Here is a 24,081-nt window from a genome sequence, read left to right on the forward strand (position 1 = left end):
ATCTAAGTCAATTATTAAAATTTATATTCATTAAACATTAATGCTCTCCAAATATTATCTTCCTGGATTATATTTACAAATCAGAAAGGTCTATTGGTTGTGCTGAAAACTGCCTCTGCCTTTGTTACTATGAGGTACCAAGGTTTTAGGAATCAGGATATTAACTAACCTCACAAATGCTAGCATTTTAAGCAGAGCCCTAAATTTTAAACAATTTCTAACTGTGGGATTTAGGTCCAGATGTCAGGCTTGATGGCATTTTTATTGCATCCTCTTTGCTCACAGAATCCTAGTGGGGATATTTTCCAGGCCACAGCTACAAAAGCCAATATGAGCAACTGTCAAATTTCTTTACTTATTATTTCCTTGAAGATCTATGCTGTGTCAGAGAGTAGCAATATTATTTAATGACTGGAATTATTCATGAAATTAACCTAAATGATATTAGCTTGTTTCTGATGGCCATGATTTTCTAACTTACTGTGTTACCGATTACTGACACTAATACACCATAAAATGCTGTTTGTACAATCTGGTGAACAACTTAACCTCCCATTTCAAAGGTTTATTACCCATAATCCTGCCCGAGTCTTTAGCTATGGTACTGAAATAAGATAAAGTGATTTAAGACTCCCTCTTATAGTAACTGGACATTGCCTTTCAGCCTAATATTTCATAATTTCTCTGATGTTTGATTAAAGCAGGATGAACTATGGTTCATTTTGAAGAGGCACTCAAACCTCTGAAGCAGCAATCTTATCTGATCTTGTGATCCCAAGATTAGTACAGTACCTGTCTTACATTATCTTTCACTCTGCATAATTATGTACCCTGGCTCCACCAACCATTTTTAGAAGTGCCTCTGGATAAGGGAAAGAGGACACTTATCCCACCCATCTAAATGAATGTAACTTTCCTGAAGTGGTGCTAAGTTTTTTACCCAGGGCAAGCCACCTTACCGATTTGTATGATCACCACCTTCTTCAGGACCTGTGATGGAAAAGTCCAATATTGGTTAGTCTGTGGGCTCATAATATGAAAAAAATGGAACTGGAACCAGTAGTCAGAACCAGCCAGATAAATAAATGCATCTCTATATAGTGTGAAGTGAGGGGGTTTGGACAGAGGGCAGAGCCCATCTCTTATCCTCTGGTGCCATCATTAAAGATGGTGTTGAAACCCCTTCTCTAGGTCTCTAAAAGACAGGGACTACCAGCAGTGGCTGGGTCACTGCTGGTCACTACAACCTGTTCCTTTAATTAAGCAGGAACATCTTTTCCCGTACCTATTTGTGTTCCTCTGTACACTGTGAGTGCCACTGTTACGGACACATTGACATAATTAGACCGTTCTGATGTCAAAGATACCTCGCTTAAAAGCTTTGGCTTTATAACACCAAAGTCCTGATTTTTCTTTTCATTCGTTTTGGAAAGCTAGTAGCAGACAGCAGATGCATGGAATGGACTAGACTGAAGACAAACTACAGGAGCTTAAGGAGTGCGGGGTGCTGCTCAGGCCTTGTTTCAACAGGTATGAGAGGTGGGTCTGAATATAATTATAAAGCCCAACTTTATCTATGAAAAATGGGGAGAGATGAGATCCATGCACCAAGCGGGGGGCAGGGAATGGTAGTCTGCCAGCCTACCCTCCCTGTAGCATTTTTTAAGTAGAGGTCTGGAAAGCACAGGCCAGAGATTAAAGTAATAATAGATCAATACTCCTCCAAATCTTCACCCTTTCATACATTCTTGGCCATTTCTCTGTGTTGCAGACATTGCTGGGGCCATATTCCATGCTTGATATACAGTTAGCTTCCATTCTGAGTGAGAGACACTCAGCTCATTTTCACTCTAAGGCAGCAGTCTGGCAGCTCAGCTGGCTTCTAATGTATTATTTCAACACTGTGTACCACTGTTGAAATTTTTCAGTGAATTCAGGTATTGGAAGCTGGGGGCAAGTTTTGAAATTTCCATGCTAAGCCTCCCTGACCCCTCTGTACAAATGAAGTACAGTGGGATGAATGAATTTGAGTGATTTTATCATGACAAAAAGTGCTAATGTTGATTAGGTTACACTTAATGCTCCTGTATAATAAATGTTCTCTTGTTCCTTTCCAGGTCATAGTCTCTGTCAATGCAGTCACCAAACTGCAAGGCTTGATTGGTAAGCATTCCCTATATTTGGTACTGTGTACCCCAGACAGCAGTCTGATGCAGGGGTCCTCTGTCTGAACTTGATTTTACCTTTGCTAACTGTCAATTTTCTGGGAAGGTATGCAGTAACTGGGTCAGGATTCCTTTCTCTTTATTTTTTAACTTTTTTTCATTATAGTTTACATTCAATATTATTTTGTATTAGTTTCAGGTATACAGTACAGTGGTTAGACAATTATATACTTTACAAAGTGTTCTCCCTGATATTTCCAATACTCACCTGGCAACATACATAGTTATTGCAATATTATTGACTATATTTCCTATGCTGTACTTCACATTCCCATGACTAGTTTGTAACAGCTAATCTGTACTTCTCAATCCCTTCATCTTTTAAACCCAGTCTCCTGCTACCTTCCCTTCTGGCAACCATCAGTCCATTCTCTGTATCTATGAATATATTTCTGTTTTGTGTTTGTTGATTTATATTGTTCTTTAGATTCCACATATAAGTTACATTATATGGCATTTGTCTTTCTCAAATTGACTTATTTCATTTAGGTCCATCCATGCTGTTGCAAATTGTAAGATTTCATTCTTTTTTATGGCTGAGTAATATATCCACTCATCTATTGATGGGCACTTGGGTTGCTTCCATATCTTGGCTATTGTACGTAGTGCTGCAATGAACATAGAAGTGCATATATTCCTTCAAATTAGTGATTTGGTTTTCTTTGGGTATATACCCAGAAGTGAAATTGCCGTGTCATAAGGCAGTTCAGTTTTTAATTTTTTGAGGGCCCTCCATACTGTTTTCCATAATGACTGCACCAGCCTGCATTTCCACCAACAATGCAGGAGGGCTCCCTTTTCTCCACATCCTCACCAACACTTCTTTGTTGATTTATTGATGATAGCCATTCTGACAGGTGTGAGAGATAATCAATAATTTATTATCTCATTGTGGTTTTAATTTACATTTCTCTGATGATTAGTGACTTTGAGCATCTTTTCATATGTCTCTTGGCCATCTGTATGTCCTCTTTGGAGAAGTGTCTATTCAGGTCTTTGCCCATTTATTTACTGAATTGTTTGATTTTTTGTTGTTGAGTTGTATGAGTGCTTTATAAAATTTGGATATTAACTCCTTATCGGATGTATCATTGGCGAATATGTTCTCTCATTCAGTAGGTTATCTTTTCATTTTGTTGATGATTTCCTTTGCTGTGCAAAAACTTTTTAGTTTGATGTAGACCCATGTGTTTTCCTTGCTGAGGAGATATATCAAAAAAATATTACTAAGAGTAATATCTGAGATTTTGTTGCCTATGTTTTCTTCCTGAAATTTTATGATTTCGACTCTTACATTTAAGCCTTTACTCCATTTTGAGTTTATTCTTGTGTATGGTGTAAGAAGGTGCTCTAGTTTAATTTTTTTATGTATCTGTCCATTTTTCCTAACACCATTTATTGAATAGGGTGTCTATTCCGTCGTATATTCTTTCCCCCTTTGTCAAATATTAATTGCCCATAATAGGCATGGGTTTATTTCTGGGCTCTCCACTCTGTTCCATTGATGTTTATGTCTGTTTATGCCAGTACCATGCTGTTTTGATTGTAGTATAGTTTGATACCAGGTAGTGTGATTCCTCCAACTTTATTCTTCTTTCTCAAGATTGCTGTGGCTATTCCTGGTCTTTTATGATTACATATAGAATTCCTTTCTGATGAGTGGTCAGATTTCATATTAACTTGGGATTCAAACTTTAAGAACATGGGTATACCAAATCTCAAAGTGAGGGATCTTTTAACTACAGTTTATCCATTTGATGTTGTTGCTCACTTTGACATATGTTTTAGAATATGTTCTTCCTCTGAAGTCATGTAATAGTAAGTCTTATTAGTTTTACATATTATTATCATCTGTAGAAGAAATGACTACATTATGTAGCCCTAATGCTTGGTGCTTTATAACTTCCTGGGTTGCTTTGGAGTTAGACACCAGGTCCAACCTGACTTCATCAGTAACTGTCTATCCTTAGTTCCTAACTAATTCTTTGAGCCTCAGTTTCCTTTTCTGCAAAACCAGAATCATACTTTGCTATTAAGGATATTGTGAGAATGAAGTGTGATAATCTTTGTAATGCACCCAATACTCAGGAGGTACTCAAGAAACTAGTCCCTTATTTTTGAATGCACAAATCAGAGCAGGGCATTATAGTGGTTGGTTTAGCTCCCTCCCTGTTCCTTTCCTTTAATTATGTTCTTTCCTTTCTCAGGTACAGCAGATTTTTCATAAGTTACATGGGCTTCATTTTGGAAACCACATTTCTGTATTTTTTTTATCCTCAGCTGAGGATATGTTTGATTTTTGAGAGAGAGAGAAAGAGAGAGAGAAAGAGCGATGTGAAAGAGAAACATCAAGCGGTTGTCCCCCATACACACCTTGACCAGGGATCCAACCAGAAACCTAGGTATGTGCCCTAACCGGGAATCAAACCTGCAGCCTTTTGGTGTCCAGGACAACACTCCAACCAACCAAGCCACCTGGCTGGGGCACTTGTGTAATTTTGCTGTGAAGCAAGAGGTGGTCCAGGGACCTGGGATTTTTTGTGTTCTGAGCTGAGTTCTGTTCTGGCCAGCATAGACAACTTACACAGAGGCTGTCTTGGCTCAGCACCCAGTGGGACATTAGGATTTGTCAAGTTGTGTGGGCTGGAAAGTGTCTGTTAACTAGCAGTCGAAGAAAATTCTCCTCTCCTTGCTTATAAAAAGTAACTTCTGGGCTGTTATTAGTTCTTTAAAATTAAGTAAAAACCAGATGAACAGCAAGAACCAAAAGCTCAGGTAAAAACTTTGACAATGTCAAAGATAGAAAAAATGCTAAAAATAAATATGTACTATCCCAAGATGTTTTAAAAGAGACTTTTAACTGTTAGTCTCAAAAGATACCTCTGGTTCATCTAGTTTTTTATTAGCATAGGTTTTATTCTGGTAGGATCATGGAACTTAAAGTTCACCCCACACAGGGTCAAAAAACACACACTTCTTTTTGATTTGAAACTGAAGTGTCTAGCTGTTACATAGCACATTGACCTTTCAAAGCCTTTCCTTATAAGTGGTTTAATTACTTTAAAGCCCTGGATAGTGGGTGGGGCATTATTGCTCTTTCCCATTAAGTAAAAAACTTCGGCAGGAGGTATTTAGAGAAAGCTTCACCCAAAACCACTTAGTGGAGCTGTGCCAGCCAAGTTTCTTTACTAAGTAACATGATGGTGACCTTAACTTACTTGCTAGTCCGAAAGAAAGATGTGGCTCGGCTGGGCGTGGCTAAGTGGTTGAGCATCGACCTAGGATCCAGGAGATGGCGGTTTGATAAGTGGTCAGGGCACATACCTGGCTTGCGGGCTCAATTCCCCAGTCGGGGGCATGCAGGAGGCAACAGATCAATGATGACTCTCTCCTCGTTGATGTTTCAACTCTCTCTCTCCCTCTCCCTTCCTCTCTCTGAATCAATAAAGATATATTTTTAAAAAAGTGAAACTTAACTATCTCTGCCACCTCTTCCCCCTTCCACATATATATACTTGAACCCACTGCCCAGTGTTGTCATCTTGGGTCTCTATATGGCAAAGTGTGGAGAAGGCCTAAATGAACTGTTTGGCGGGTAATTTTACTAAGTATTAGCATTTTAAATGTGGTCACAAGGTGGAGGAATCCAAAAGAGTTAATATATATTTGAATGGATGTTACCAAAATTCAGAGACCTAGGAAAACTGAAAGTGACCCTGTTCAGAAGTTAAGGTAGAGCTTGGCTTCTTGAATCCTAATGAGTTCAGCCCTTTGCCCTTTGACTCACCTGAGGTCTTCTCTGTGAATTTTATTGAACTATAAATTCTTGGTTTGGTTTTTCTATCTGAAACTCATGTTTGGATTAAATGTGTTTTCATACTTCTTATTTACATGGAATCTGGAGAGAGATTGGATTATAATGGAAATTTAAGGGCAAGTTTATATGCATTATGGATCTTTTATGTAGGAAAAAATTTTTTTAGTACTTGATAAAAAAGCACCATGTACACAAAAGGTAATATGCTCAAATTTTATTTAAAAAAATATAACTTCATTGAATATTATGCAGTCATAAAGAAGAAGGATCTCTTACCCTTTGGGACAGCATAGATGGACCTGGAGAGTATTATGCTAAGCGAAAGAAGCCAGTTAGAGAAAAACAGATACTTTTGATATCACTTATATGTGGAATCTAAAGAACAAAATCAACTGATGAACAAAATAGATCTAGTGACATAGAAGCATGGAACAGACTGACGAATCTCAGAGGGAAGGTGGGGGTGGGTGGGTGGGGAGAGATTAACCAAAGAATTTATATGCATATATGCATAACCCATGGACACAGACAAGAGTGTGGTGAAGGCCTGGGGTGGGGGTTGGGGGCGGGGTAGAAGGAGTCAATGGGGGAAAAAGGGGACATCTGTAATACTTTCAATAATAAAGATAATTTTTAAAAAAATAACTTCAAATTGTAATTATAATATGTGCTCACTAAGAAGGTCTAGAGATTATAAAAAGTGGTATGCTAGTAAATGTTTAGCAACTAGCTCTCCAAAAGACAGAAAAACACCCTACTATATAGCATTTGCCAATTTCTGAGGTGAAAATACTCTCACCATGGCTTAAACCACAAATGTGACATCACTGAAAGCAGGTTTAAGAAGAGATGTGCACTCTCTGCTCATATGAGACAGCTCTTACACAGCACTGAATGAATTTTAAAATCACTGACCATCCACTTACATGGAGCTATGACAACTGCCAACATTTTGATGTTTTCCTAACTAGTCTTTCTGTGAAAATATCCATATTGGTTCTGATGAAGAGTCTTGGTACTGGTTTTAATAAGTAAATCTGTGCTTTCTCATTCAGGCACTTGACTCCATTTGTTTTCAAACTCAAATATTATGTACACACTTAAGAAAGGCATAACTATTCAGTGATTTTAAATATTCCAATTTTTTGTTAATCCTAATGCTCTAAAAAGCATTTTACAGTGTAGCATTTAAAAAATTTCAGAAAATGTAGGAATAGTGATAAGACCAGAATTCTTAAAGGAACCGTTGCTGTTCATTTGTATGGTTTGATGCACACTAATTATAGGTCTGGCTCATGGGAATATAAACAAGGAGGAGGTTTTCTCTGTCCTGTTCATATTTTCAGTCCCATTGTCTAGAATTTGTTCTAGAAATAAATTGCCTCCTAATGAAGGACCTCAGGTCTAGGTCAGGTGTTACAAGAGACAAGAGGTATTGCAATGTGCCTGTGTGTGTAGATAGACAATTTAAGAAGTTCTGCCCAAGGTCTAGGAGGAGCTGCTGATGTTGCCATACTGGATAATCAGGCAGAATACCCAGATCACTCTAGTAGAATACTGCATAAAGACTTTGTAGAGCCATGAGTGCCTTGGGAGAGCCTCATGACTGCTAGATCCCTAAGAGCAGACGTATGCACTTCTGCTGGAGCTCTTCTTCCAGAGTCGAGTGGAGGCTCTGTTCTCCTTGCTTGGGTCTTTCTCTAGCTGATGACAGTGATTAATGTCTGGGGAAAGACTTCACTAGAGGAGGCAGGGTAAGAGATGCCAGTTGGAAGCATGGTAAGAAGAGAGTAAAGAGACAAGAAGGATTGTTCATAGTGCACAAAAGGACACGTGCAACCTGCTGCTCAGAGAGTAACTTCTCTAAATTTGATCTCTTCCCAACAGATCCAGTTTCACTGTTTCCACCTAGACTAAGTATCTGCTCCTCTCCAGATCCTTGAGGAGGTGAGGATATATGAGAGTCACAGAAGACAAGCATTTTTAATAATTAATGGTTTTGATTCACAAAACAAACAAGTGGCTGGAGGTAAAATTTTCACAGTTTGCATTGCGTGTTAATTAGGTCCAGTTAGAAGCCTTGGCTGTTAGAGGCACTTGTTATTGTTTTGTTTGTTTTTTGCTGTATGATTCCATTTATTTAACATTTTGTGTGTTTTTTTAAATTTATCTTTATTATTGAAAGTATTACAGATGTCCCCCTTTTTTCCCCATTGACCCTTCCACCCCACACCCACTCCCTGCCCCAGGCATTCACCACACTACTGTCTGTGTCCATGGGTTATGCCTATATGCATATAAATTCTTTGGTTAATCTCTCCCCACTCACCCACCTCCACCTTCCCTCTGAGATTCGTCAGTCTGTTCCATGCTTCTCTGTCGCTGAATCTATTTTGTTCATCAGTTTATAATGTTCTTTAGATGTAAGTGAGATCCTGTGATGTTTATCTTTCTCTGCCTGGCTTATTTTGTTTAGCATAATATTCTCCAGGTCCATCCATACTGTCCCAAAGGGAACAAGATCCTTCTTCTTTACAGCTGCATAGTATTCCATGGTGTAAATGCCCATAACTTCTTTATCCACTCATCTACTGATGGACACTTGGGCTGTTTCCAGATCTTAGCTATTGTAAATTGCACTGCTAAGAACATAGGATTCTATATATTCTTTCTGATTACTGTTTCAGGATTCTTAGTATATATTCTCAGAAGTGGAGTCACTGGGTCAAAAGACAGTTCCATTTTTTATTTTTTGAGGAACCTCCATACTGTTTTCCATAGTGGCTGCACCAGTCTGCATTCCCACCAGCAGTGTACTAGGGTTCCCCCTTCTCCACATCCTCACCAGCATGTGTCATTTGTTGATTTGTTGATGGTAGCCATTTTGACAGGCAAGAAGTGATACCTCATTGTGGTTTTTATTTGCATCTCTCTGATGATTAGCAACGTTGAGCATTTTTTCATATGTCCTTGCCACAGCCATCAGACAGGAGGAAAACATAAAAGGTATCCAAATTGGAAAGGAGGAAGTAAAACCGTCGTTATTCGCAGATGACATCATATTGTACATAGAAAACCCTAAAGACTCCACCAAAGCACTACTAGATTGATAAATGAATTTGGCAAAGTAGCTGGATACAAAATTAACATCAGAAAATTGACGGCATTTTTATACACCAACAAGGAACTCTCAGAAAGAAAAACTAAAAAAAAAAATACCATTTACTATTCAACTAAAATAATAGGATACCTAGGAATAAACTTAACGAAGGATGTAAAAGAGCTGTACTCAGAAAACTACAGGACACTGAAAAAAGAAATAGAGGAAGATATAAACAAGTGGAAAAATATACCATGTTCATGGATTGGAAGGATTAATATCATTAAAATGTCCTACTACCCAAAGCAATCTATATATTTAATGCAATTCCTATTAAAATACCAACAGCATATTTCACAGAGCTAGAACAAATATTCCAAAAATTTATATGGAAACAAAAGATACCCCGAATAACCTCAGCCATCTTGAGAAAGGACAGAGTTGGAGGAATCACTTTATGGGATATCAAACTATACTACAAAGAAGTGCTTGTTTAATTTGAATATCTATTCAGAGAAACTAGTTCTTATTAGTTACAGCCAGGGCTGGTGGCCAGCCATAAGGAAACTTCAAAACCCATTTGTTCCCTTGGACTTTTGACCAAAACAAAGTCATCCACACATACGTAGTTAGTACTGTAAGTGTAGATCATTTGGGTACTTCAACCCAGTGGAAATTTTGATTCCTATATTAAGTAGAAACACATTTTCCAGCTACCTATTGTCAGCATCTCTTGTTTTTGCCTATTCTATAAACCTGTCCTCCATTTGCACATGCAGTTATATTGGAAATGTCCAGGGACCAAAGGTGGATATTCATGAAATTCCATAAAAATTTGCTTTCACAAAGATGTCATTTATTGGTATTCCAGAGGACCTGGTAATAACTTCTTTTCCATCTGAGTCTGCTCTTCAACTCCTCCCCTTCACCTTGAACTTTTGCTTGAGTCTAGGAATTAATTTTGTCTAATTTCCAAATGTTGCTTGTTGGTAGTTTGGCTGGATTTTATATATATATATATATATATATATATATATATATATATACACACACACACACACACACACACACACACACACACACACACACATATATATATATTCCAAAAAATGTATACACAATTTAACAGCTGATAGCTAAAATTTAAAAATGAAATATATTTTAATAAACACTGCCTTTATAATTATTCAAAGTGTGTGTATACATTTTTGGACACCATATATATCTCGACATATTCTTGTTTGTGGGGTTTCATTGTACTGACACTTCTGAAACTTACGAATTTTGTGTCTGTCAGAAAGCATCCATTCTTCAACTGAATTCTGTCTCTTTTCTATGAATGTCATCAGGCTAACTAAAATCTACTCTAAGCTTTTATTTTCTTTGTCTTGTCTTGATTGACTGTACTTTATCATGTTTCATCTTCCATCTCCCTTTCCTAATTCCATAAATTTCTCTGCCATGTGCCCTTAGGAAACATGCAGTTCCTTTATGCCAACTCACTCACCTATAGTAACTGCACTAGAAAATAATCCAGTAAGTCTGTTAGTATTTTATGATGATATTACTAGACTTTACTTCTGATCCGTCTAGATTTTTTCATCTTAATCCTCAAGAGGTATTTTCTTAATTGCTGTTTCTGCATACTTTGAGCTTCTCAATAATTTCCTGTATTTTGGCTCCTTCAGTGGGTGGAGATGGTAGCCATCTCATTCTGACTATTGAGTTCTTGACTCTCATTAGTTCTTAGGTTCTTGGATCCTGTTCACCATTTGTGATCTTTAAAACTTAAACATCTTTCCTCATCTAATACACTCTTGAAGAGGATGTAGACCTGGGTGTATTTCCTTTTCTATTTTTACCTGTCCCTCCTGGTCTTCAAGAACTCATATATATCTGCACAGGCTGACTTCTAAGAACTCATACTTAATATTAAGAACTCTTGCTTTGAACTTAGTCTGTTTTAATTGTTCCACTGCTCATGTTATATGATTTAGCAGATTATTTAACTTCTCTGAACTTTAGTTTCCATAAGTATAAAATGGAGATTATAGGATCTGCCCCAGTTTCTTAAGGGGGTTGTTATTAGGGCAGAAGTTAAAATCATTGTTGAATGTAGGGTCCTCAAAAATACCACTAGAATAACTTGTTGCTAAGGCAAAGTTGAGTTTATCCTTATTGTGGTAAAGAAGAGCGTGACCTGGACAAAGTCTTAGTAATGCCAGGGGAGAGAGGCAAAATGGGGATAGTTGTGAGGTTTGAGATTTTGAAGGTGGCTGTTTGAGTTTGGGAGTTTGTTTAGAATCGGGTAAGGATCATGAAATAATAGTTTAGGATTGGTGGACACAACAAGGGAAGGTTTTTGAGACAAGGGTTTTGATTTTAATCTTATCTGCTGAAAGTCTATTTGCTGTTCATTTGAATATTTTTTCCAGACGCTTCTGGAATGAACAACAGATTTATTTGCAGTGTTTTTCTTCTTGAGCTAAAGTTTAACTGGAATAGTAAAGTCATATTGATGAATACAGTAGAATAGTAAAATTATGTTTGATAAGGTAGCTAAAGAGTAAAATCACGTTAATGTAGGCAGTGAGCAATGAAGGGTGGGTAGATGCTTTTAGTTTCCAGTTTATAAAAGCACTTTGTAATTGATAAGTACTACATAAATGATGGTGGTGGCATTAATAAGTCAAGTATTTCATTTGTTTCTTATTCTTTTGCTTTTTTACCTAACTGCAGTATTTTTCTGCTTAAACTCAGTAGGAAGGGTAATCTTTATTCAAAATGACTAAGCTTCTGAAATGTCATTTCATTCTTTTCAATGCTGGCTCGACCTAGATCGAAAAGGTCAATTATGTAATTACTACACAATTTTCCATTACTATTTTAGAAAGTGACCAGTCATGAGAGAGAATTCAAAGGGGGTTATATTCAGGTTAATCTTTCATAACAAGATATAATGTTTGTGGGCAGATATATTCCAAGATGCTGATTGAAACAAAACTCCTCACCTGGTTAACCAGAGGTAGCCTTCTACCTTCTTTATGTGGAAATGAAATTTTGGTAGGTCTTTCCTTTCTAGCTCTCATTCTGGCCTTGATGCTGGTTTACTAGTTAACTCCAGCTGCATGATATATAGAGTTTTAAAAAAACCTCATTGGCCATAAACTGGAGAACAGGTTGCTTAACCCATAGACTAATGTATGTAAAACATCATAGAAAGACTGTATTTAACATTAGACCAAAAATTAAAATTTGGTCCTCCCAAGATAAATAGTTACTGCAGAGTCCGTTCCATTATCCTTAGGTTATATAAACTTCAAATTAGTATTATCGATTAATCCTCTTTTAATTGGATAGATAGGTGTGATTTTCTCCTAATGGCTCTGAAACTATCATAGAAAATAAATGAACACAGAAGAAGGAGCATTGTTTGTGGGCTCCTTAGTAATACAGAAATTGTGTATTAGTTTATTCAGTTTGAAGAAACCTTTGGTGTTTAGAGTAGAGGGGAGAATGGCTATAAGAAGCTGTTCTCAGTGCTTAGTATTCATTACTTTTCCAAATGAGTGCCTGTTTTATATATATGAAGTTATGTATACTTATATATGGAATTTTTTCATATATGAAAATATATTTATAACATATAGATATATTTTATATTATGTGTATTTTTCATATATACTGATTTGTTTCAATACTTAGCAGCTTAAAACAAATATTATTTCAAAGTTTCTGTGGGTAAGGAATATGGGTATGACTTAACTGGATGTTTCTGGCTCAGGGTCTTTGACAAAGCTGTGATTGAGTGTTTGTAGCTGTATTTTCTCTAAGGCTCAACTGGAGGAAGATCTACTTCTGAGCTCACTCATGTGGTTGTTGGCTGGCCTTAGATCCTCAATAGCTCTTGGATACAGATATTAGTTTTTTGCCTCTTGGGCCTTTCCCTATCACAACTCACAAAATGGTAATTGGTTTCTCTTAGAGTGAGTATGAACTAGAGAAAATGCCCAAGATGTAAGCTATGGTCTTTTGGTAACCCAATATTGGAAGTGACATCCCATCATTTTTGCTATGTTCTTTTTGTTAAAAGCTAGTCAGTATGTCCAGCCAGCTCTCAAGAGGAGGGGATTACACAAGGTTGTGAATATCAGGATATGGGGATCCTTGGGGGCCATCTTTGAGGCTGCTTGCCACAATGCCTAACTTAGTCCTGCAGTTACTTCAAAGGCCCAGCAGTGATCAATGCTGTCTACATTATGAAATCTTGTGAATTGAGGCATTAGCCTTTGTATGAGGCTGTCACCATTAAGAAAGAAGGAAATTCAGAGAATCATAAATTCATCCTATTTTCATGCTAGAAGGACTGCAGATATCAACCTAGTTTAATGCTTCCTAGCATCCAGAGCACCAAGAAACCATTTGATTGTTTTATCCCATGGACTGCATGTTTGAATTAGTTGTATGAATCAAACAAACTACATTTAATAATAGCAGTAACACTTAATAATAGTAGTTACACTTAATAGTGTTAATTTGGTTCCTTATTATGTAGAAATCTTTGGCATTGGAAATTATTGATTAAGGTTTCTGATTGCCTATGTTAATTCACTGAATTAATATATTCTTTCTCCTTTTCCATGTGGCTGTATTCATGTTATTGCACATGTTTATCTCAAACTATCAGACTTGGGCAATACAAATTACTTTCTACCTGGTCTGCATTGCTTCTGATTTCACAGAGGATTTGATAGATTAACACAATTCAAGCCCTGGCTGGGTGGCTCAGTTAGTTGGTTTGTCATCCATATACCAAAAGGTTGCCTATTCAGTTCCTGGTCAGGGCACACACCTAGGGTGTGGGTTCAGTTCCTAGTAGGGACATGTACCGAAGACAAGTAATTGATCTCCCTCCCTCCCTCCCTCCCTCCCTCCCTCCCTCCCTCCCTCCCTCCCTCCCTCCCTCCCTCCCTCCCTCCCTCCCTCCTTCCCTCCTTCCCTCCTTCCCTTTCTTCCTCTTTCTCTAAAATCAATAAATGTATCCTCAAGTGAGGATAAAAAAATGAGGGATAACTTATATAAAGATACTCAAATAGTTTTAATTGCCTATTAAGATTTAAAAAACACACACAAAATACTCCTTTCCACTATGGGACTTTTTCCTTTTCTCTTCATTTCTCTTTCTCCTGTAGTTGTGAGGCTATAGATAAAACAATTGTATTTAAAAGGTAACAACTGTTAATCGCAGTTCTTTAGTGTTGATCAACTGTCTGACAACTTGTCTGACATAACTTTTTCTGATTCTTACCCACTCCCAAAATTCTGGGCCACTTTTTTGTTCCATACACACGCCAAATACTTTCTCATTTCAAGGATTTTGCTCTTGCTATTTCCTCTGCCTGGAATGCTGGTCTTAGCCATCCTTGGTCTGCTGATACCTAGGTATCTATATTCTCATTGCAGTGTGGCTTTTGACCATTGAAATACAAAGATGGACCATCATGAAATAAGAGAACTGGAAGGGACTTCAGAGGCTGCACAGTAACTTTCCAATCTCATTTGGGAGATAAAAACAATGAAGAAAATAATTTTCTCAGGATTCAAAGAGTGTATCACCTACTTGAAATAAACTCAGAACAAGGCCAGACATTGAAAACTATATGAAAAAACAAGGCAAAGAAATTATGCTTTTCCCAGGGGCCTTACAATCTAATTAGAGAGAGAAAACTAAATTAAATTCACTTAATCTGTATAATGAGTTGAGGGGAAGGAAACATTGCAATTTAGATTAAGAAAACAAAGTCAAAAAGTCCTAATGGTGAGATTCAACTTGTTTTGGCTTTCCAAGGATAAAATGAAAGTATGAATCCACAGAGGAGAGGGGAAAAATACTCAAAAGAAGAGAAATGTGTGAGGTAAAGGGACAAAAATGGGAGTGCACAGATAGACCCATGATCCTTAAAGCTGAATTTCTGATTCAGTGCCAACAGACTTACATCATTGCTAGCACTGGTGTGACTTGGCCCTGAGTACTCAGAAGCTTTATCGGATTATTACCTTTGTGACACTGCAGCTATTAGTCACACTCAGCCATAGAGCTTGACAATATAATGATATTCTTATTTTACGTTCTCATTCATATTGACTTCTTGATAAAATCAGGCCACAATCAGGGGCTTCTGAGTACTCTTCCCTAATACTTAGTCCACAGTCTCTGACTGTCAAAGAGAGGCAGGCCCTTGGAGATCACTCTCCGCTGTTTAAGTGAAGAAATGGCAATTTAGCAAGATAACGACGGCACAGATTGTAATTGAGCTGACACTGCAGTCTTTGTATTGTTATTTCCATTTCACTCTGCACTCTTTGCAGAACTCAAAACTCACATTTGCAGGAAGTTGATAGTTAAACAAAGGCAGTGAATTAGCCCCTTCTTCAGATGGAGAATTGGAACACAGTGACCTTAAATAATTTATCCACAGTCACCAGGCCAGAGAGAAGACCAGGTTAAGAATCTGTGTCACCATGCTTTGGCCACATTCCTGTTTGATAAGTGTATCAATATTTAGGAAGAAATGTCATTACTTAGACCAACTGGTATGTACTGCATGTGGCATTCAGCCAATAGAAAGACTTTGCTATTCTTCTGGAATCCAAAGTTTTATACTGAGTTTTTATATCCTTATGTCTAAAGTTGGATTAAGATTAGGGGTGGAAAGGGGATAGTGATGTGATATACATAGTTGAAGTCCATAGGAGTCTCGCATTCCAGGAGGTCCTTAGCATGCAATAAGCATCTTTAATAGTTACATGCTTCTAATTTCTTTATAAGCATATAATTTGAAAGTAGAAAGTAGTAAGTGCTACAGTTGAGGTTTCGATCTGGATCTAATGCTTTAAATCAGCACTCAGAAGTGTTACTATAATGCATAGACAAAAGGGACTATCTTTCTTAGGCACGTGTGTTCTATGAAGTTGGGGAAATCATTGGACAAGATAGGAAATAAATAGAACCGTTAGATATACCTATTTCTTTAGAGCCCATGAAACAGGTTTGAACAACCATCTCCTTTCATTAACTCAGCAGACAAGTCTTGAGTTCTATTATATTAATAGAATTGATTGGGGGCATTTAATAAATCACTATTTAGCTTATGTATTCAAATGAGCAATAACAGTGAAATACAAAGCCAGTGTTAACTCTGTGGATGAACTACCAATTTGCTACTTAGAAATAGTTTCCAATCTCAGCTTTCTCAGTAAAACCTACAATTAGTTTAAATAATTTATCCACTGATGATAATACTACTTGTAGTAAAATATCACATGTCATTCTCCCTTAATTGCAATTTCTTTGACTGTCTTCATTTGAATTGTTCATCCTGGTTTTGAAGGAACTCTGTGCAAATCAACAATGTAATAACTGCTTGTGTTACTTTTTTCAGAAAACTATATCTCAAATCATTTTATGAGATGGTGTGAAAATAATCATATGACTAACTTGACTGTCTATTATTTGGACTGATTTCTAATTCAGGCCAGTGTGTGTTCACAAGCTGTCAAGAATGCTGAGAGGGTCTACTGTAGTAGGGTGTGGGGTGGCTATCCCAGATGACCTATAAAGTCTCTTCCAGCTCGGGAGCATAGGATTCAGTAAAAGGCTAAATTGGCGGAATATCAGGTAGAAACAATCTGTAAATGACATTTAAAGGGCTTTGGATTTTTTCTTAGAGCTTGGTAAGGACCAATATCCTTCATGTCACAGGGCATAGTTTACCTTCCTGTTTATGGTAATCATTATTCATTGGTCACACAATTAATAAATTTTTCTTTATGTGCCATTTACAGAATGTTCTGTCATACCCAGCCCTTGTGTTATTGAAGGGCAAAAGTAGGCAAAGACTTCAAAGAGCTCCCATATACATGAATGAATGTATTTGAAATGGCTGTGCAGGGAGCTGAAGGAGCTGTGATAACGTGACTGTTTATGGGGAATGCTCTTCCCCATCCAGTGCACACACATGTACACATGCACATACACAGCAGGGTAACCATATGGCAGCCTATACTGTCTGTAGAGCCATGAGTTCAGTTTGTAGGGATGCATTTTATTTGTTCTAAAGCAGTGGGTCCCTAACATTTTTGGTCACTGACCAATTTGATAACTCGTTAACATCATACCCCATCTCCTTGGGAAAACAGGCTTTTGTACATTTCCACAGACTTAAAAATTTTTAGGGGTTCAAGGACTACTTCAGGAGTTCAACATATTGCTCAGGCTAAAGAAATCTTGCTAATGTTATCTAAGCAATTCTTTATGTATTTGGTAATCGGACATTTGATTGTCTACCATGTATTCTGGATCCTGTGCTTGATGCAATTATTATATCTAGTGTCAGTTCCATACTAACCAGCCACATGACCTTGGGCCATCCCTTGACCTCCTCAAGTCTGAATTTTCTATAGTATGAAATTAGAATTTTCTAATAGGATGATCCCTAAGGTCCCTTGTTGTGCTTTATTTACTCAGCATTGTTCTCTGTATAGAAGGAAATGCACAGTCAAAGCATCCAGTAAGGTAAGATAGTAATCAGAACCAGGCAAAAACAAGAAACAAAGTGAACAAAGGCTCCTAGTAGGTCATCTGAAGTTCAGACACACAGGCAAAGAAACTATGTCTTACTCATGTGAGGGTGCTGTAATACCAAGTCTGCCTCTATATGTGGCACTTGATTTAGAATATAATTAATTATCATGTCATCAATTCTTTGGGCTATTATTGAATGATTGTTTTACTTGAATTTTGAGTTGCTTTTAAACTTTTTAAAATTGAATCCTTTTCAACCAAGTATTTAATGGATTAAGTTATTGTTATTGGACTGCAAGAAGTTGGGAAGATGGTACCTGTGTGAGGAAGCTGAATGGAGTTTCACACAAACTGTTTCAAGTAAATTCTTTTTAAATGCTTATGTTATTACAGGGCCTACTGAAAACATTTCAAAAGCTCTTAGTAAACTTGTTCTTAGGCTGCTGTGTCTGTATTTATTCAGCCTTTGAATATTCATTTGCTCATGGCGTTATGTGTGTTTTTTCGTTTTTATACAATATGACTTAATTTTATACTCAAGGTTTGTATAGCTGAAGCTTCAAGTATCAGGATGTCCAATAAGTTCATTATATCTGGCAGATTTTCTCCTAACAAGTAGAAATTCATCAACATCGAATAATGACACATTAAACCATTAAATTGAAAATATCTTTATATTCATCCTGGAGCTTAAATATATCAGTCAATAATAATCAAATACCACCCAAACACTCACAGTTTTCTGAAAATAGAAAATTAGCTGGTTTTAATATGTCTGGAAGATAAATCAGACTGTCAACATTCTGTCGTTCATATAAGAAATATATATAGCTCACATTAAACACATTAGATCAACTGGAAAATTAGTTATTAAATGTTTTAGGGGAAAGAATTTTATTAGAAGAGCAACAAATACACTCTTGACGTTCTAGGAGTGCTGCCAAGACCATTCCAAAGACCCATAAGAGAATGCAAGCATACTAGGCTGAAGGGTGCGAGGCATGAGTAGATTCCCTCGAATCCCTAGATTAAAGAGGGAAAGCCCAAGGTATCTGTATTCATAACAAGTGGGTGGCTAGGCCTAGAATATGCCAGCACACTGAAGGAGAAGACGGATATCATAAAGATTTTACTTACTCCTTTTTATTTAAAATAAAACACTTTAAACTGAATAATAGAAATGCTTTAACACATATGGATGGGCTTATGATGAACATCAGGAGACTTCTCTCCCATGTTTCTCTATCCCTCCTCCTTCATAACTGTTTTTAGTTCTTCTATTTCACTATCTACATATACTATCTTAATAATCATTATTTAAATCTTTATCTTAAAAGATTGTCTGTGGTCTTCTGTTCTAATAGCTCATTTACACCATCCTCATATTTTCTCTTGTGTCTCTCTTCCAAATTTACATCACTATTAGTTTCTCTGCTAGTTACCTCTGTAACTTCAGCCACTGTACTGCAGTATCCATCTCTGGTTGCATCAAGTCTCCATGCTTGACAAGGACATTTATTTTGCACTTCTATCCTCTTTATTTCTTTCTCTTTCATATTGTGCACTTGGTCAAACATACCTTTGCTTTCACATTATAAAGTTTGTTAAAGCCCTCTTTTTTTAAATAATCACCTTATTTTGCCTGAGTAAATCATTAAGTAAGCTCCTAAGGAAGTTGTGTGTAAGATAGAGTTTCTGAACTGTTAATGATCTGAAAATGTCTTTATTCAGGCCTCACCCTTGATTGATACTTTTGGTGTAGAATTCTAGGTTCAAAACCATGGGTCCCCAGGGTTAGTTATTCTTTTTTCTATTTTCTTTCTTCTATGTTTTTTGGATCTTTTATTGATCAGATAGATATTGGGTCACCTGGGCCAATCCTCCATAACATTTATATTTCTTACATCTGTCTCTTTGACTTTTTGCTCTATGCTCTGGGAACACATTCTCAATATTGTGAAATTCATGATTCATTGGAAACGTTTTCTAGGCCACAGTTGACTACCCCTCCCAATCCTTGAGTCTTTTCAAGGTCCCATTCTTGATACACCCCCGTGAGCTTCTCACCCATAATTGTGACTCCAAGTATGGTGATAGTAGATAGATGTCAGTATTTCTAATTTTCAGGTGTGTTCTCTAATAAATTAAAAAAAAAAATCCTTTTCTTCCTGTCCTCCCCCTTCTTTTCTCATGAAAATGTACCTTGTTCCCTTTGAATGACATTATGCAACATAAGAAACCAATTATAGACTTCCTTATTTGTCAAAGCATCTTGAAGATGACCTTTCACAATGCCATACCTGGCTTTGAATAAAATTTATTTTGAGAACTTGTTCCACAGCTGATTTGTACACCCCATCCACCTGAATTTGAGTAAATAAAAACAGTATAAGGCCATGTATTAAATGAGACATTTAAAAAAATCTCAAGTAACAAATGGAAGAAGGGAAGAGGTTACTTGTACAGGAGTCTTCTTGTCCAGAAAATTACAAATTTAAAGATCTACAATACGTACTCTATTCATGAGTTGCTAATTCACTCATTCTTTTTAAAAAAATTATCTTTATCGTTGAAAGTATTACAGATGCTCCCCTTTTTCCTTCATTGACCCCCTCCACCCCAGTCCTGCCCCACCCCCTGCAGGCCTTCACCGAACTATTGTCTGTGTCCATGGGTTATGCATATATGCATATAAATTCTTTGCTTAATCTCTTCCCACCCGTCTCCTTCCCTCTGAGATTCATGTCTGTTGCATGCTTCTATGTCTCTGGATTTATTTTGTTTATTTTGTTCATTAGATTCCACATATAAGTGAGATCATGTTGTACTTGTCTTTCTCTGACTGGTTTATTTTGCCTAGCATAATACTCTCCAGGTCACTCATTCTTAATTGGCAGAAAGCACCGAAAATACTGCCTTGATAACCTAAACAGTTTTTAATTTCATATATATCAACAAGTCACTTAGTTTAAGCTTAACTTTACTCCTTGAAATAGATAGCATCCCTTCTGTCACTGAAATTCTTGAGAATTTTCCTGCAATAATGTTTTGTTTTGTGCTAAGTGGAAACTTTGCAGCTGATGGGCTCATTAAGACTCCCACTTGCTGCAAGATTCCCGGCACACTTAGCCCTACCAGTTTCTCCTGCCTGATAATCAACCACATCTCTGCACTTGAACATAAAATCCATATTGTCGGTGGATACAGGCAATGGGTAAATGAAAATAGTTTGGTTTTTTCAACACAAACTATTTCAAGATGCCCAAAGCAAGATTGGGAGATAAGGGTGAGGCTTCTGATCTTAGATCTTGATCTTAGAATTTGGAGCTAGAAGGCACAATTTCCTTAAAGAACTGTTTCCTGTGTTTTCTTTCCCATTCATTGCTCACTTATACTGCTCTTATTAGGGCAAAAGTTTCACATGCTATTCCTTACTTTACAGCCTGTGAAAGCATACACTGATTGTAATTTTGAATTTTGGATGTAACAGATGGGGGCATGTCTTTTATAATTAGAAGGACCCAAAGGAAATAAGACAGACATTACTGTTCATTCTGCTTCATTGGAGCATTCATGAACAACCTACAAACACTGTACTTTTCTATATCTGGATGTAGGAAGCAGGGTGGGTGTTCCAGAGGACAATATCTTAGGACTGGGAAAACCATCAATGCTAACAAATCCATAAATCCCTTCTATAGTCTCTTTTTAATATGTGTCAAGGTTATTGAGAGAGCAAACTTTTTGTTGTGCTTAATATTTAGAAAACCCGCCATAATTATCTATTTTTACTGCATTCTGAAGCTGAATATTAAACCATCCTAGTAATGTTAAGATAAACTTAGCTTGTATAGTATTTGGAAATGATTTGCTTTTAAGATTACCCCAGTACTTTTATTAGTGAATTTTTTACATTAATTGATACAACTTTTAAAACATCATTATTTTTTACTCTAACCATAATTGCAGTGTGATAACATACCTAATATTTTTAAGCACTCACAGCAACTGTAAGAAGAAAGGTTTTAACAATGCAGGAATAAAGAAAAGAAAATTTTAAATTATTAGCATTAAAGAAATAACATTTAAGTAAAATGTTCTTATTGTGGTGAATAATGTTTTGTTTTGTTTTTTCTTCCATCTGATTTCAAGGCCAGACCAATATCTGGACTTTTGTCAGATTTCTGTGATCTTACACTAATCTGCTGAACAGAATGCATTTCAACAGAGCAGATCACTAGAATATAGGAATTACTAGGACTTCTGTGTGTCACACAGTCTCTTGTCACAGCAGAAGAGTGCTTCAAGCTCTTAGAGAAATGCTTGCATAAAATCCCAAACCTCTCAAACACTAAACCTCCATTTCACTGTAGTAGTGAATTCCATTTTGATTCATGCCACTTTCTGTCATTCACCATTCAACATCTTCGACTTGGGAAATGCTGGGTCATAAAGAAGGGATTGGAAATAGCCTGTTGTCATTCTTTTGTGATCTTAAACTAACCTGCTGAGCAGGATGCATTTCAACAGAGCAGAATGATAGAGTATTAGGAATTACTAGGACACCAAAATCCTGTTTCTTATATTTTACGTCTTGGATTATTCTTTGCTTTTTAACAATCTCTTGGAGATTGTTGTCAGTACTTTTAAGGAAGAGGTGGAGTGGAGGGAAAGCAAGCAGATGTCCATATACTTCTTTTGAGAGAAGTCCTGAACCTATTTGTGAAGGAGTCTTGTGGCTTGATGGCACTCACAAGAGAGGCTGTCCCAGAGCTTTGCTTTAGCGGGAGAAAAGTTACAGGAGCTAGACTGCAACTATCCTGGTGATCACCAGGAGTCTCCATATCTACGATGCTTGGATTATTATTTTTTCCATTGTCAATTTTGCCTCCAGGTTTTGGTTCTGTGAATAGTGGCACCCAAAACAGTAACAATTAGTATTTATTGAGTGCTTACTATGTGCCAGCTAAAGTATGAATAAAATTAAATTCTAACAGCTACCTGGAGAGCTGAGCACTAATTCTCACTGGTTAAGGATACTGAGCCTTAAAGCAGTTCAGTTCTTGCTACCAAATACTACTGATTACTTACTCATTTTCTCCTGCAGGGACAATGTCTTTCATAGATAGCTGCCGGACCCCAATTATACCATTTTTTGCTGATTAGATCCTGTTGATCATTCCCATGTGAAGAGAACAGGTCTCATCAGAAAAAAATAAACATGCTCGCAGCCCCAAAGGACAATACCTCTGCTATGGACTTAATTGTGTATACCCTCTAAATTCATATGTTGAAGCCCCAACCCCCAATGTGACTGTATTTGGAGATAGAGCTTTTAAGGAGGTAATATAGTTTTAAATAAAGTCATAAGGGTGGGGTCCTAATCAGATAGGACTGGTGGCCTTTTAAGAAGAGAAAGAGAAAGAGATATCTCTCTCTCCATACACATACCCTCAAAAAGGCCTTGTGAAAACACAGAGGGCAACCACCTGCAGGCCAGGAAGAGAGGGCTCAGCAGAAGCTAAGCTGTGCTTCCAGAACTGTGAGAAAATAAATTTCTGTTTTTGAAGCCACCCAGTCTATGGTATTTGTTATGGCAGCTTGAGCTGACTAAGATATCCTCCATCTGTCTTTCTCTAACCATGGGAGGATCTGTGGGGGCAATAGCTAGAGTATTGCTTACATGTAAAGTGAAGATAAAGAAATTCTCTGTGTGGAAGTTTGGCATTTGAAATTGTTGAAAGAGCAATTTGGCTTGTCTCTTTGGGTTTTAATAGCAGAAAGGCATTTCACATAATAATTCAACTTCGTGGCTGACTCTAATCTTGGTCTGAGGGTGGGGGGTTGCATTCTTTGTTGTGATATACATCGCTTGACACCTAATGTAATGACTTCCACTGCAAGGGCCATTGCTGTGGCTGTGCAACTACAATCTGTCACTGGCAACGTTCTGAGAGCTAGGGGTACCCCTGATTCAGTCCAGAGACTAGTGCTGTGTAATTAATGATATCCTTTTCCTCCAACCCCACCAACTGCTACACATCATTTCTCTTTAAAAATCAGTGAAAGCAATATTTTCCCCATATCCCCCCACGCCTTTTCAGTAATGCAAAGTTGGCTGTGCAATCAATCATTGAGACTTTAGGCTTTTTCCTTCTTCTTGCATTTCCAAGTTTTCATGAGAATGTCTTTGTTGAATATTTTAAATGCATTCTTTTAAGGATGTCATTAGTACCTGAGCTCCCTAACTAGCTACTACTGTACTTGAGGACCGCCTCTGAAGTGGAATTTTAGCCATCTGTGTGTAAGCAGCAGCCATCTCTGTGATTGTCCTCTAGGACTGTAACAGATGTTT

The 24,081-nt window shown here is 37.2% G+C and overlaps 1 protein-coding gene across 1 annotated transcript in view; it reads left to right on the forward strand.

The window, feature by feature from the left end:
* The first annotated feature begins 2,114 nt into the window (after window positions 1–2,114).
* The window catches only part of USP26 (ubiquitin specific peptidase 26), a 44,167-nt gene continuing 22,200 nt past the window's right edge, over window positions 2,115–24,081 (forward strand). The window contains exon 1 of the mRNA XM_081125447.1: window positions 2,115–2,163. The gene's annotated coding sequence lies outside the window, so the exon portion shown is untranslated. The remainder of the gene's footprint in view (window positions 2,164–24,081) is intronic.

Source organism: Miniopterus schreibersii (assembly GCF_964146895.1).
Source record: "Miniopterus schreibersii genome assembly, chromosome: X".
In the NCBI taxonomy this organism is placed as follows: Eukaryota; Metazoa; Chordata; class Mammalia; order Chiroptera; family Miniopteridae; genus Miniopterus; species Miniopterus schreibersii.